General features: G+C 38.2%; 1 pseudogene; it reads left to right on the top strand.

The window, feature by feature from the left end:
• The first annotated feature begins 5,093 nt into the window (after positions 1 to 5,093).
• On the top strand, positions 5,094 to 8,881 carry LOC103416067 (alcohol acyl transferase 1 allele RGc-like; annotated as a pseudogene).
• Positions 8,882 to 9,715: the final 834 nt, after the last annotated feature.

Here is a 9,715-nt window from a genome sequence, read left to right as displayed (position 1 = left end):
AGATCGTTTTGTTATTATTGAAGGATAATATTATGATAATTATCTTTTAATGATAATTAAGATGAGATATGTATCTCCAAGCTGGAAACACGGTAGCACAATTCAAGTTGATTTTGGATGTTTGGCGTGTGAATGTGTGGGTGAGATCAGTTTGGTTGACTGACAGGTTCAAGTGGTATGCTGCAAATTGATTATTATCCATTTAAAGTATGATGATAATTAGTAAACAAACAAAATTTGGAGTTCACTTAGACGGCTGAAGGTTATTATGCATGCATGGATAAAATTATAAAGTGATGGTGGAATAAAGAGCACCCCCAAATTATCCTTGGTAGGATGCCAAGAATCTAGTCGGACAAATTGCATCAGATTGGAACTCGTGGGCTTTGAAAGGATGGGAAAGATGGGATCAAGTTTGAACTTTTTGATAGTGCATGATTGCACCTGGTCAAATTTGGTGGAAAGATGAGTGGATTGTTGTGATGTTTCAGTTTGAAATGCATGGCTAAGAGATAAACTTGCATGCTAATTATTTGCATGCCTTGGTTCCAGCACATGGAGATCATCAAATACTTGGATAATGATGGACACAATAAGGAGAAAAGGAGATAATGATGGAGATTTTAAATTGGTTGGATAATTGCATGAGAACTCCATGCATTTGGTTGAGTCTGATCCACGCCAAAAATCTCGTGCAATATTCAAAGATCAAGTCGGCGCGTCCCTATAAATACAGAGGCAGTGGCAACGAGAAGATGACCCCCTCCAATTCAACACACAAGCTGCCATGCGCAAACTCTCGCTCTACGCGAAACCTCTCAACAACCTTGAGATTTTTATTTTCCTTTTTCGCCAACACATCTTCAGTTTGGATAAACATCACTGTGAAGGCAACCGGCGAACATCTTCAGTTTGGATAAACAACACTGTTGCCATAGAATCAGTCGACCGCGGAGCACCTACAATTTAGATAAACAGCACTGCGAATAGGCCGACTAGTTATCTATCTAAGTCTCGGTCGAGAAGGATTTTCAAATCCTTATTGGCAGAGGTCATCTCATTAGCCTTCTCGACGAAGTGAGGTGTTACAGGTTACTACATTCGGCACATTGAAAGCTGAATTTGATTTTGAACTTCGCAGAACTAGCAACCTTGTCTTCAGGCTCTAGATCCGGAAGGCCGAGACATGTTCCTTCCTCGGCCGCAGTCGTAAGATCAAGAAGTCAACAGCACGCCCAACATGACATTAAAACATTTTACTCCCCGGCCGAGCTCGGCCGACGAGTTGGCACGCCCCACACACAACCGAATGACGTAGTTAGCTTATTAATTATTTGGCCTACGCGCCACGTGGGCTTGGTAGTTTTTCCGGTCAACAGTAACAAAAAAAAAAATGATTTTTTAAAAAACTGTTGTCAATGACAATAGAAAAGCATAGAAAAAACAAAAACAGAGTCTACCATGCTTCTAAAGAAAGTGCTTTGTTTTTTTCTTCGAAATATAGTAATTAGTGCTCATTTAATAAAATTTTCAAAGGCAAGTACAACCCCACATATTTTACAAAATTACAATTTTTGCCCCTACGTTATTGTCTTTGACAATTATTATATCACACTACATACCATATCCTTTTTAGTTATTTAACACATTCACAACAATTTATATAACAATTTACCAAACACTCAGACACTGTTTTTTTGTTGTTAAAAGCACTTTTACAAAAAAAAAAAGTTATCAAACACGCAACAACTGTTTATTCTCATAGGACAACATAATCACATTTTTTTAGAAAGCACAGGAATACCAAACTAATCCAAAGTATTGCCACTTAGTACTTCGGTCTAGTGGTTTTTCCCTTCACTTGTAAATGAAAGGTTTTAGGTTAGATTATCGACAAAAGAGAATTTGAACCACATTATGCTAGCCCATTGTTAGGTTTAGCACACTCTCTCTTTAATGTAGATAATATCATTTGTTAAAAAAAATTATTTTTTATCTTAACCCAATTTCACCATAGAATTAAAGGAATGACAACCCTTGATTAGCCCAAAGTCAAAGACGACTTTCTTCGAAGTGATGTTCTTCCTTGGAGAGGCTATTCTCAAGCAATTTGGCTGAGGTTTGTTCTTAAGGACTTAATTGAATGCAAGTGTGAAAGCGCAAGCTTTTGTATTTGGCTAATTTCCTAGACAAGTTTAATGCGTCTGCAATATATTAGTTCTATATTTTAGGCGTGTCGTAGTTTCTAGGTTTAATTACTGAAAACGTGCACATCAAGGCATATATTGGAGTATCATGTGCATTCATATAGGAAACGAGAATCACATCATTGCATATCTTGAAGATTATAATATCAGTTTAATTGCTTAGTTTTAAGAAATAAACTCAATTTGATTTATTCTAGTTCATAATTCCAGTTTCCTTTATTCTAGACTGTTGGTTTCATAGGAAATCAAGCCTATCATTCATCTTTGCTTGGTTATAAGATTTGAGCATAAAAGGTTTAAAACAAAGTTCTTGAGTGCTAGGTTAGAAAAGTGATCTTAGTGAAACACTTCATACCTTTCATATTATTCATCATATTCATTTGGGTGAAGAAGTTGTGTCCATCTATGTGACGAAGTTGAGTGCAATCTCTTTAGTCGTGAGGAGAATTTGCTGAGTGCGTCATGTTCATCCAAAAGAGAGCAAAAGAAAGACTGTGTGCTACATGATTAAAAGTACAAGAGAAAACTTCAAGTGTAGTAGATGTTTGTCTTGTAAAAGTACTTATTTCTCAATGGTTCTTTAGTCGGTTGTATGCCCATGAATTATATCGTGAGTCTTTTGTTCTTTTTTCTCTATTTAATTTTGTTATTCACTGTTACGTAGTATGATTGAAACTGTACTTGAATCCTCGTTTGGAATTTTAGTTGAGATTATTTATCTATTGGGTTTGGGTTCCTCAACCCAGCTACCTTTTCAAAGTAGATGCTATATCACTAAAATTCAACAACACCTTTGTAATTGCTATAACAAGATATCCTCTGATTCACTAAACAACAAAACATGTCAAGAGGAACCATCACTTTATTAGAGATCCTTTGTACCTCAGATAATGTGATTGAATTACTCTATTGCAAATATGAAGATCAAACTGTTGATATATTTACTAAGGGTACGCTAAAAGAGACTTTTGTATTCCTCAGTGATTTGCTTGGTGTCAAAACTAAAAACAATTTGAAGGAGAGTGTTGATGCCTAAATTGATTTCTAGCTTCCAATTTTTTGTATTAAACAAAAGTAATGGCTTAGTTTTTTCAAAATTTGTAACGGCCAAATATGTTGACTCAGTCCAAAATTACAAATGTAGGGCTGATATAGGTTTGCTTTGGTGTGAGGTTTAGATTAGCTTAGAACAACTGGGTTCTTGAAGGCTTTTGTTAACTAGCTAATTTAAATGAGATGTAAGGTGGTATCGTGACCAAAACCCTAAATCATTGAAGTATGTAAGTGACGTTTGAGCTGCAATGTTCTGCCCTATGCTATCACTTTTCCCTGAAATCCTCTTGGGTTTGTTTCTATTTTCTTAAATAAAATACAACTAGATTGAATCATGTATTTGAACATTCTGAACACAAAATTTGACAAAAAGTTCAATGTTCGGAAGTTAAGCACCGAACATAAGAGTTGAGGATTAGCCAATAACCATGAACATAGAATCGGGGGTTCGGTTAACCAGTGCTAGGTGAACCCGCTCGCGATCTTCTCCTCCAAGTTGACTCCTGACCTTCATGCTGCTATTACAAGGTCTTGATACAATTTGGCTTCTTACTTCTTAGTGACGGAATTTTACGTATTGTTATATTCAACTCCAATGAGTATATGAACACTCGAGTCTAGTTTGGTTTGATTTCTTCTAAAAATTGATGGGGAAGAACAATTGGATTGCTAACCACCAACTTAAATGAACGCAAATAAAGACATAATTCACAAGTAGTTGCTAAGAGCTGTTGGTTTCATGTTCCTTAACAAACATAATATTGTCTTCAGTGAGTCCTATCTTTAACAAACATAATATTTTCAGTGAGTTCTATTTTGTCAAGTGATCGAATTATTTGTTCCACTTTGTTTTTTTACATATTTACTTAACAGTGAAATGTTGAGAGTATAGATCTCATATTAGGTAAGGAAAGGACTTTGTATGTGCTTATAAGTAATTGAGTTACACTTCATATTGTCAATTAGTTTTATGATGGAACCTCAGCTACTCTTTTTTTTTGTTTAACAAACGACATTATCTACACTGAGGGAAAGATGATGGGCTTAGACTCACAATGAACTAATAATAATGTGGTTTAAATTCGTCTTTGGCGAGAATTGAACTTAAAATCTCTTACTTACAAGTGAAGAGGAATACCACTAAACTGTAGTATTAAGTGGCGATGGAACCACAAGTTTCATTTTGGTATCAGAGCAGATTATCTTATGTGTGAAGCCCAACACTTGACGTGCTCCACGTCATGTGAAACAATAGTCTCCCGTGCTAATATGCCAACAATGTTTTCCTTTATAGCCCAACACTTGACGTGCTCCCCAACAATGTTTTCCTTTATAGCCCAACACTTGACGTGCTCCCAAGTCCCAACAATGTTTTCCTTTATAGCAGACGTCTAATGGATGTTTTACAAGTCACAGCTGTAATTGGGGCAGTTACGAACGATGTTGGCCTTTTTCCTTCCATTCCTATCAAAGGTTTTCTACCGAACGCCTGTCCTCATAACCCTGTTAGTATTCAGTTTTCTGATGTTGAAATGAAATTCAGTGTTAATGTATATGTACGAATCTGTGGTGTGAACTGTGAAATGGTCCCATGCACATGGCTCTCAACAACATGTTTTTCTTTGCAGTCCATGTTGATTGCGTATTTCTTTCTAACAACATTTTTGATGGAAAAGAAAATAATCACATTTAAAACAGGTGGAAACTTGGACGAAAGATTCGGGAGCCCTAGAGCATCTGCATAACGCTATATAAGTACTGACTTTCAACTTTTTGTTGGCATGCATACCACAAAATAAAAGTTCCAAATCTTTTGATCTTTTGCTGGTTCTAAAGCTCGTTACTGAAATGATGCCACTCTCAGTACTTCAGGTGAAACCATTGCAATAGGAACTTATAACTCCGGCAAAGCTAACGCCTCAAGAAACAAAGTTTCTCTCAGATATTGACGACCAAGAAAGCTTGAGATTTCAGCTTCTAGTCATAATGTGTTACAAAGACAACCCTTCACTTAATAAAAATCAACCCTTCACTTAATAAAAATTGTAATCCCGTTAAGGCGATTAGGGAAGCCTTAAGTAGAAGTGTATTACTACCCTTTAGCTGGAAGGCTTAGGGAAGGGCCTAACAGAAAGCTCGTGGTTGATTGCAATGGTGAAGGTATCTTGTTCGTCGAGGCTTCTACTGATGTCACACTTGAGCAACTAGGAGACAAAATTCTACCCCCCTTGTCCACTCTTAGAGGAGTTCTTATTTAATTTTCCAAGCTTTGATGAAATTATTGGTTGTCCTTTGCTGCTAGTTCAGGTGAGTCAATTAATTATCAATTACATGTTATTTAGTTTTTCGTATTCATATTTGGTCATAGACTCATAGCCATTAATTCTTTACAAAAAATTGAAGTAGGTTAAGGGTATGAGTATTTTTTGTAAGAAATTAGTGCAATCAACAACATATGAAAATTTTAATGACAAATAAGGACATAAACCAGAAAATGCTAACAATATTGTAAATAAGTTGAAGTTTGGTGGCACCGCAACTGTTTTTAACTTTTTCAAATAATTGGCAACCCTTTTCATAAATGAAAATTTACCATACTGCCACCACACCCAAACTTGAACTTATTTATGATACTACCACACCTCTTTGTTCTTATGATTAAAGAAGGTCATTAGGTGGCTTTGGAAAGAAAAGTTTATGAGACGCTTTTCATTATTTTTCGAAACTAATTTTTCTTCGACAATCCTTATGTTTAACCCTATACATTGTAAAATTTGTATACCCACTGAATTGAGGAAATTATATTTCTACATGGTATCTGCCTAATTAGGTCCTAGGTTTTCTACCAGTCTCACATAACCTTTATTGTGTAGGTTTTCCTTTCCCGTTCTTCTTCTAGGTTTTTTGCCTGTCGTCATGTCATTCTCTTTGTCTTCTGTCTAAATTTTTCTCTTTTATAAGCGTTTTGTCTAAATTCCTCTATATTTAAAGACTCTTTCAAAGAGACTCCATCTTTGTTGAATTTTATTCCTAATTTTATGAAATTTTTGTTTCCTAATTAGATCATCTAATTTAGATGGTTTATTTATTTTTTTGTCAAAAGCAAAAGTATCCCATATCAGCAAGGTCGAACGTACTCTAGATTTGATGGACTTGTTTTGACCCTCAAATTCTTCAGTCGGCCTTATACTTTGGAGGAAACCAGAAAACCCTCCAGCCCGGTTCAAGAATAAGCCTGTGGAAAGTTACTTCTTCAAAAGCAAAAGTATCCCATATCATCTCTTCTCATTTTTCTTCTCTTTATCCTTCATGCTGCCTGCAAGATAGGGAGAATGTGAACAATCAGCCGGAGCTCTGATTGCTTACCTTGTCTGTCACCTCTTTCAGCAGATCCCCTAGCCGGGCGACTTGGGGGACTCCTACTACATGGTTTGTATCGCACTTGACCAAGCCTAAAACTACAAGTAAACTTCAAGTGAAATTGATACATTACCTTGTGCATCTCCACCAGTTACAGATACCACCCCTGGATGGAGGAAGAGTACTTCTAGAGAAGATGCCACATCTACCTATGAGACAGATAAGGCAAGTCAAGACGATATCACACTCCGGTACTTAGAAGTTTCGTGGTTACGAGATCATTCTCCCACAATATTTCCTAATGTCATTTGTACTAAATCATTCACTTGTACTCACTAAAGGAGAGCTTGAACCTATGTACTTGTGTAAACCCTTCACAATTAATGAGAACTCCTCTATTCCGTGGACGTAGCCAATCTGGGTGAACCACATACATCTTGTGTTTGCTTTCCTATCTCTATCCATTTATATACTTATCCACACTAATGACCGGAGCAATCTAGCGAAGATCACAAAAAGTGACTTTTTTCGCTACCTAGAATCTATCTTGCAAGAGAACGGAGAATTAGATGGAGATCTCAACCATAGAATACAAACTGGATGGATGAAGTGTAAGAGTGCATCTGGCGTGTTGTGTGACCGTCGTAGGCCACTGTAGCTCAAGGGAAAATTTTATAGGACGGCAATAAGGCCAGCGATGTTGTATGGCACAGAATGTTAGGCGGTGAAGCATCAACACGTACACAAAATGGGTGTAGCGGAGATGAGGATGCTTCGTGGGATGTATGGGCACACGATAAAGGATAAGATTGGGAATGAGAATATCCGAGGTAAAGTAGGAGTAGCCAAAATTGAAGGAAATATGAGAGAAAATCGGTTCCGGTGGTTTGGACATGTGCAAAGAAGGCCTACTGACGCTCCGGTTCGAAAATGTGACTACGGGACAGAGGTTCAGGGCCGAAGGGGTAGAGGAAGACCTAGGAAAACTTTGGAAGAGACCCTAAGAAAAGACTTGAGTACTTGGATCTAACGGAGGACATGACACAAAACCGAGCGCAATGGCGTTCTAGGATTCATATAGCCGACCCCACTTAGTGGGAAAAGGCTTTGTTGTTGTTGTTGTTGTTGTTTGTATTTATTTTTTTGTCTTTTCTTCTAAAGAATTGTTAACTAGCACGAATATGATCAAGAAAAAAGTCTAGTAACTAACTTTTGCAATATGCAGGTGACATGTCTTACATGTGGAGGCTTCATACTTGCATTGCACGTAAACCACACAATGTGTGATGCACCTGGATTACTCCTGTTCCTGACCGCTATTGCAGAGATGGCAAGATGCGCACATGCACCATCTATTCTACCAGTGTGGGAGAGAGAGCTCTTGTTCACTCGAGATCCACCAACAATTACATGTGCTCATCATGAATATGAAGACGTGATTGATCATTCTGATGGCTCATACGCATCCAGTAACCAGTCAAACATGGTTCAACGATCTTTCTACTTTGGTGCCAAGGAGATGAGTCATTCGAAAACAGATTCCACCCCACGTAATTTCCACTTGCTCCACATTTGACTTGATCACAGCTTGTTTGTGGAAATGTCGCACTCTTGCACTTAAAATTAATCCAAAACAGGCTGTTCGAGTTTCATGCATTGTCAATGCACAGGGAAAGCACCACAATGTACGTCTTCCCTTGGGATACTGTGGCAATGCATTTGCATTTCCAACTGCAGTTTCAAAGGCTGAACCTCTATGCAAAAATCCACTGGGATATGCTTTGGAGTTGGTGAAGAAGGCTAAAGCTACCATGAATGAAGAATACTTAAGATCAGTGGCAGATCTTTTGGTACTAAGAGGGCGACCTCAATATTCATCAACAGGAAGTTATTTCCTAGTTTCTGATAATACGCGTGCAGGTTTTGGAGATGTTAATTTTGGATGGGGACAGCCTGTATTTGCTGGACCCGCCAAGGCCTTGGATTTGATTAGCTTCTACGTTCAACACAAAAACAACACTGAGGATGGAATATTGGTACCATTGTGTTTGCCATCCTCGGCCGCCATGGAGAGATTTCAGCAGGAACTAGAGAGGATTACTCAGGAACCTATGGATGATATATATGTAACAACCTTAGATCCACTAGGATCATGTCAATGGTGTGAGTTTTAGACGTAATGCACTTTCTGTAATGTAGAGTTGTGTCTCTTGGAACTTATCCAAGAGTTATAGTTGTTATCCAAAGGTCTGAATGTTATTACAACAACAACAACAAAGCCTTTTCCCACTAAGTGGGGTCGGCTATATGAATCCTAGAACGCCATTGCGCTCGGTTTTGTGTCATGTCCTCCGTTAGATCCAAGTACTCTAAGTCTTTTCTTAGAGTCTCTTCCAAAGTTTTCCTAGGTCTTCCTCTACCCCTTCGGCCCTGAACCTCTGTCCCGTAGTCACATCTTCGAACCGGAGCGTCAGTCGGCCTTCTTTGCACATGTCCAAATCACCGGAGCCGATTTTCTCTCATCTTTCCTACAATTTCGGCTACTCCTACTTTACCTCGGATATCCCCATTCCCAATCTTATCCTTTCTCGTGTGCCCACACATCCCACGAAGCATCCTCATCTCCGCTACACCCATTTTGTGTACGTGTTGATGCTTCACCGCCCAACATTCTGTGCCATAAAACATCGCTGGCCTTATTGCCGTCCTATAAAATTTTCTCTTGAGCTTCAGTGGCCTACGACGGTCACACAACACACCGGATGCACTCTTACACTTCATCCATCCAGCTCGTATTCTATGGTTGAGATCTCCATCTAATTCTCCGTTCTCTTGCAAGATAGATCCTAGGTAGCGAAAACGGTCGCTTTTTGTGATCTTCGCTAGATTGCTCCGGTCATTAGTGTGGATAAGTATATAAATGGATAGAGATAGGAAAGCAAACACAAGATGTACGTGGTTCACCCAGATTGGCTACGTCCACGGAATAGAAGAGTTCTCATTAATTGTGAAGGGTTTACACAAGTACATAGGTTCAAGCTCTCCTTTAGTGAGTACAAGTGAATGATTTAGTACAAATGACATTCGGAAATATT

Source organism: Malus domestica, chromosome 02 (genome assembly GCF_042453785.1).
Source record: "Malus domestica chromosome 02, GDT2T_hap1".
NCBI classification, from domain to species: Eukaryota; Viridiplantae; Streptophyta; class Magnoliopsida; order Rosales; family Rosaceae; genus Malus; species Malus domestica.
Note: the sequence above shows the minus strand (reverse complement) of the source record. Positions and strands in the feature narration are given on the sequence as shown.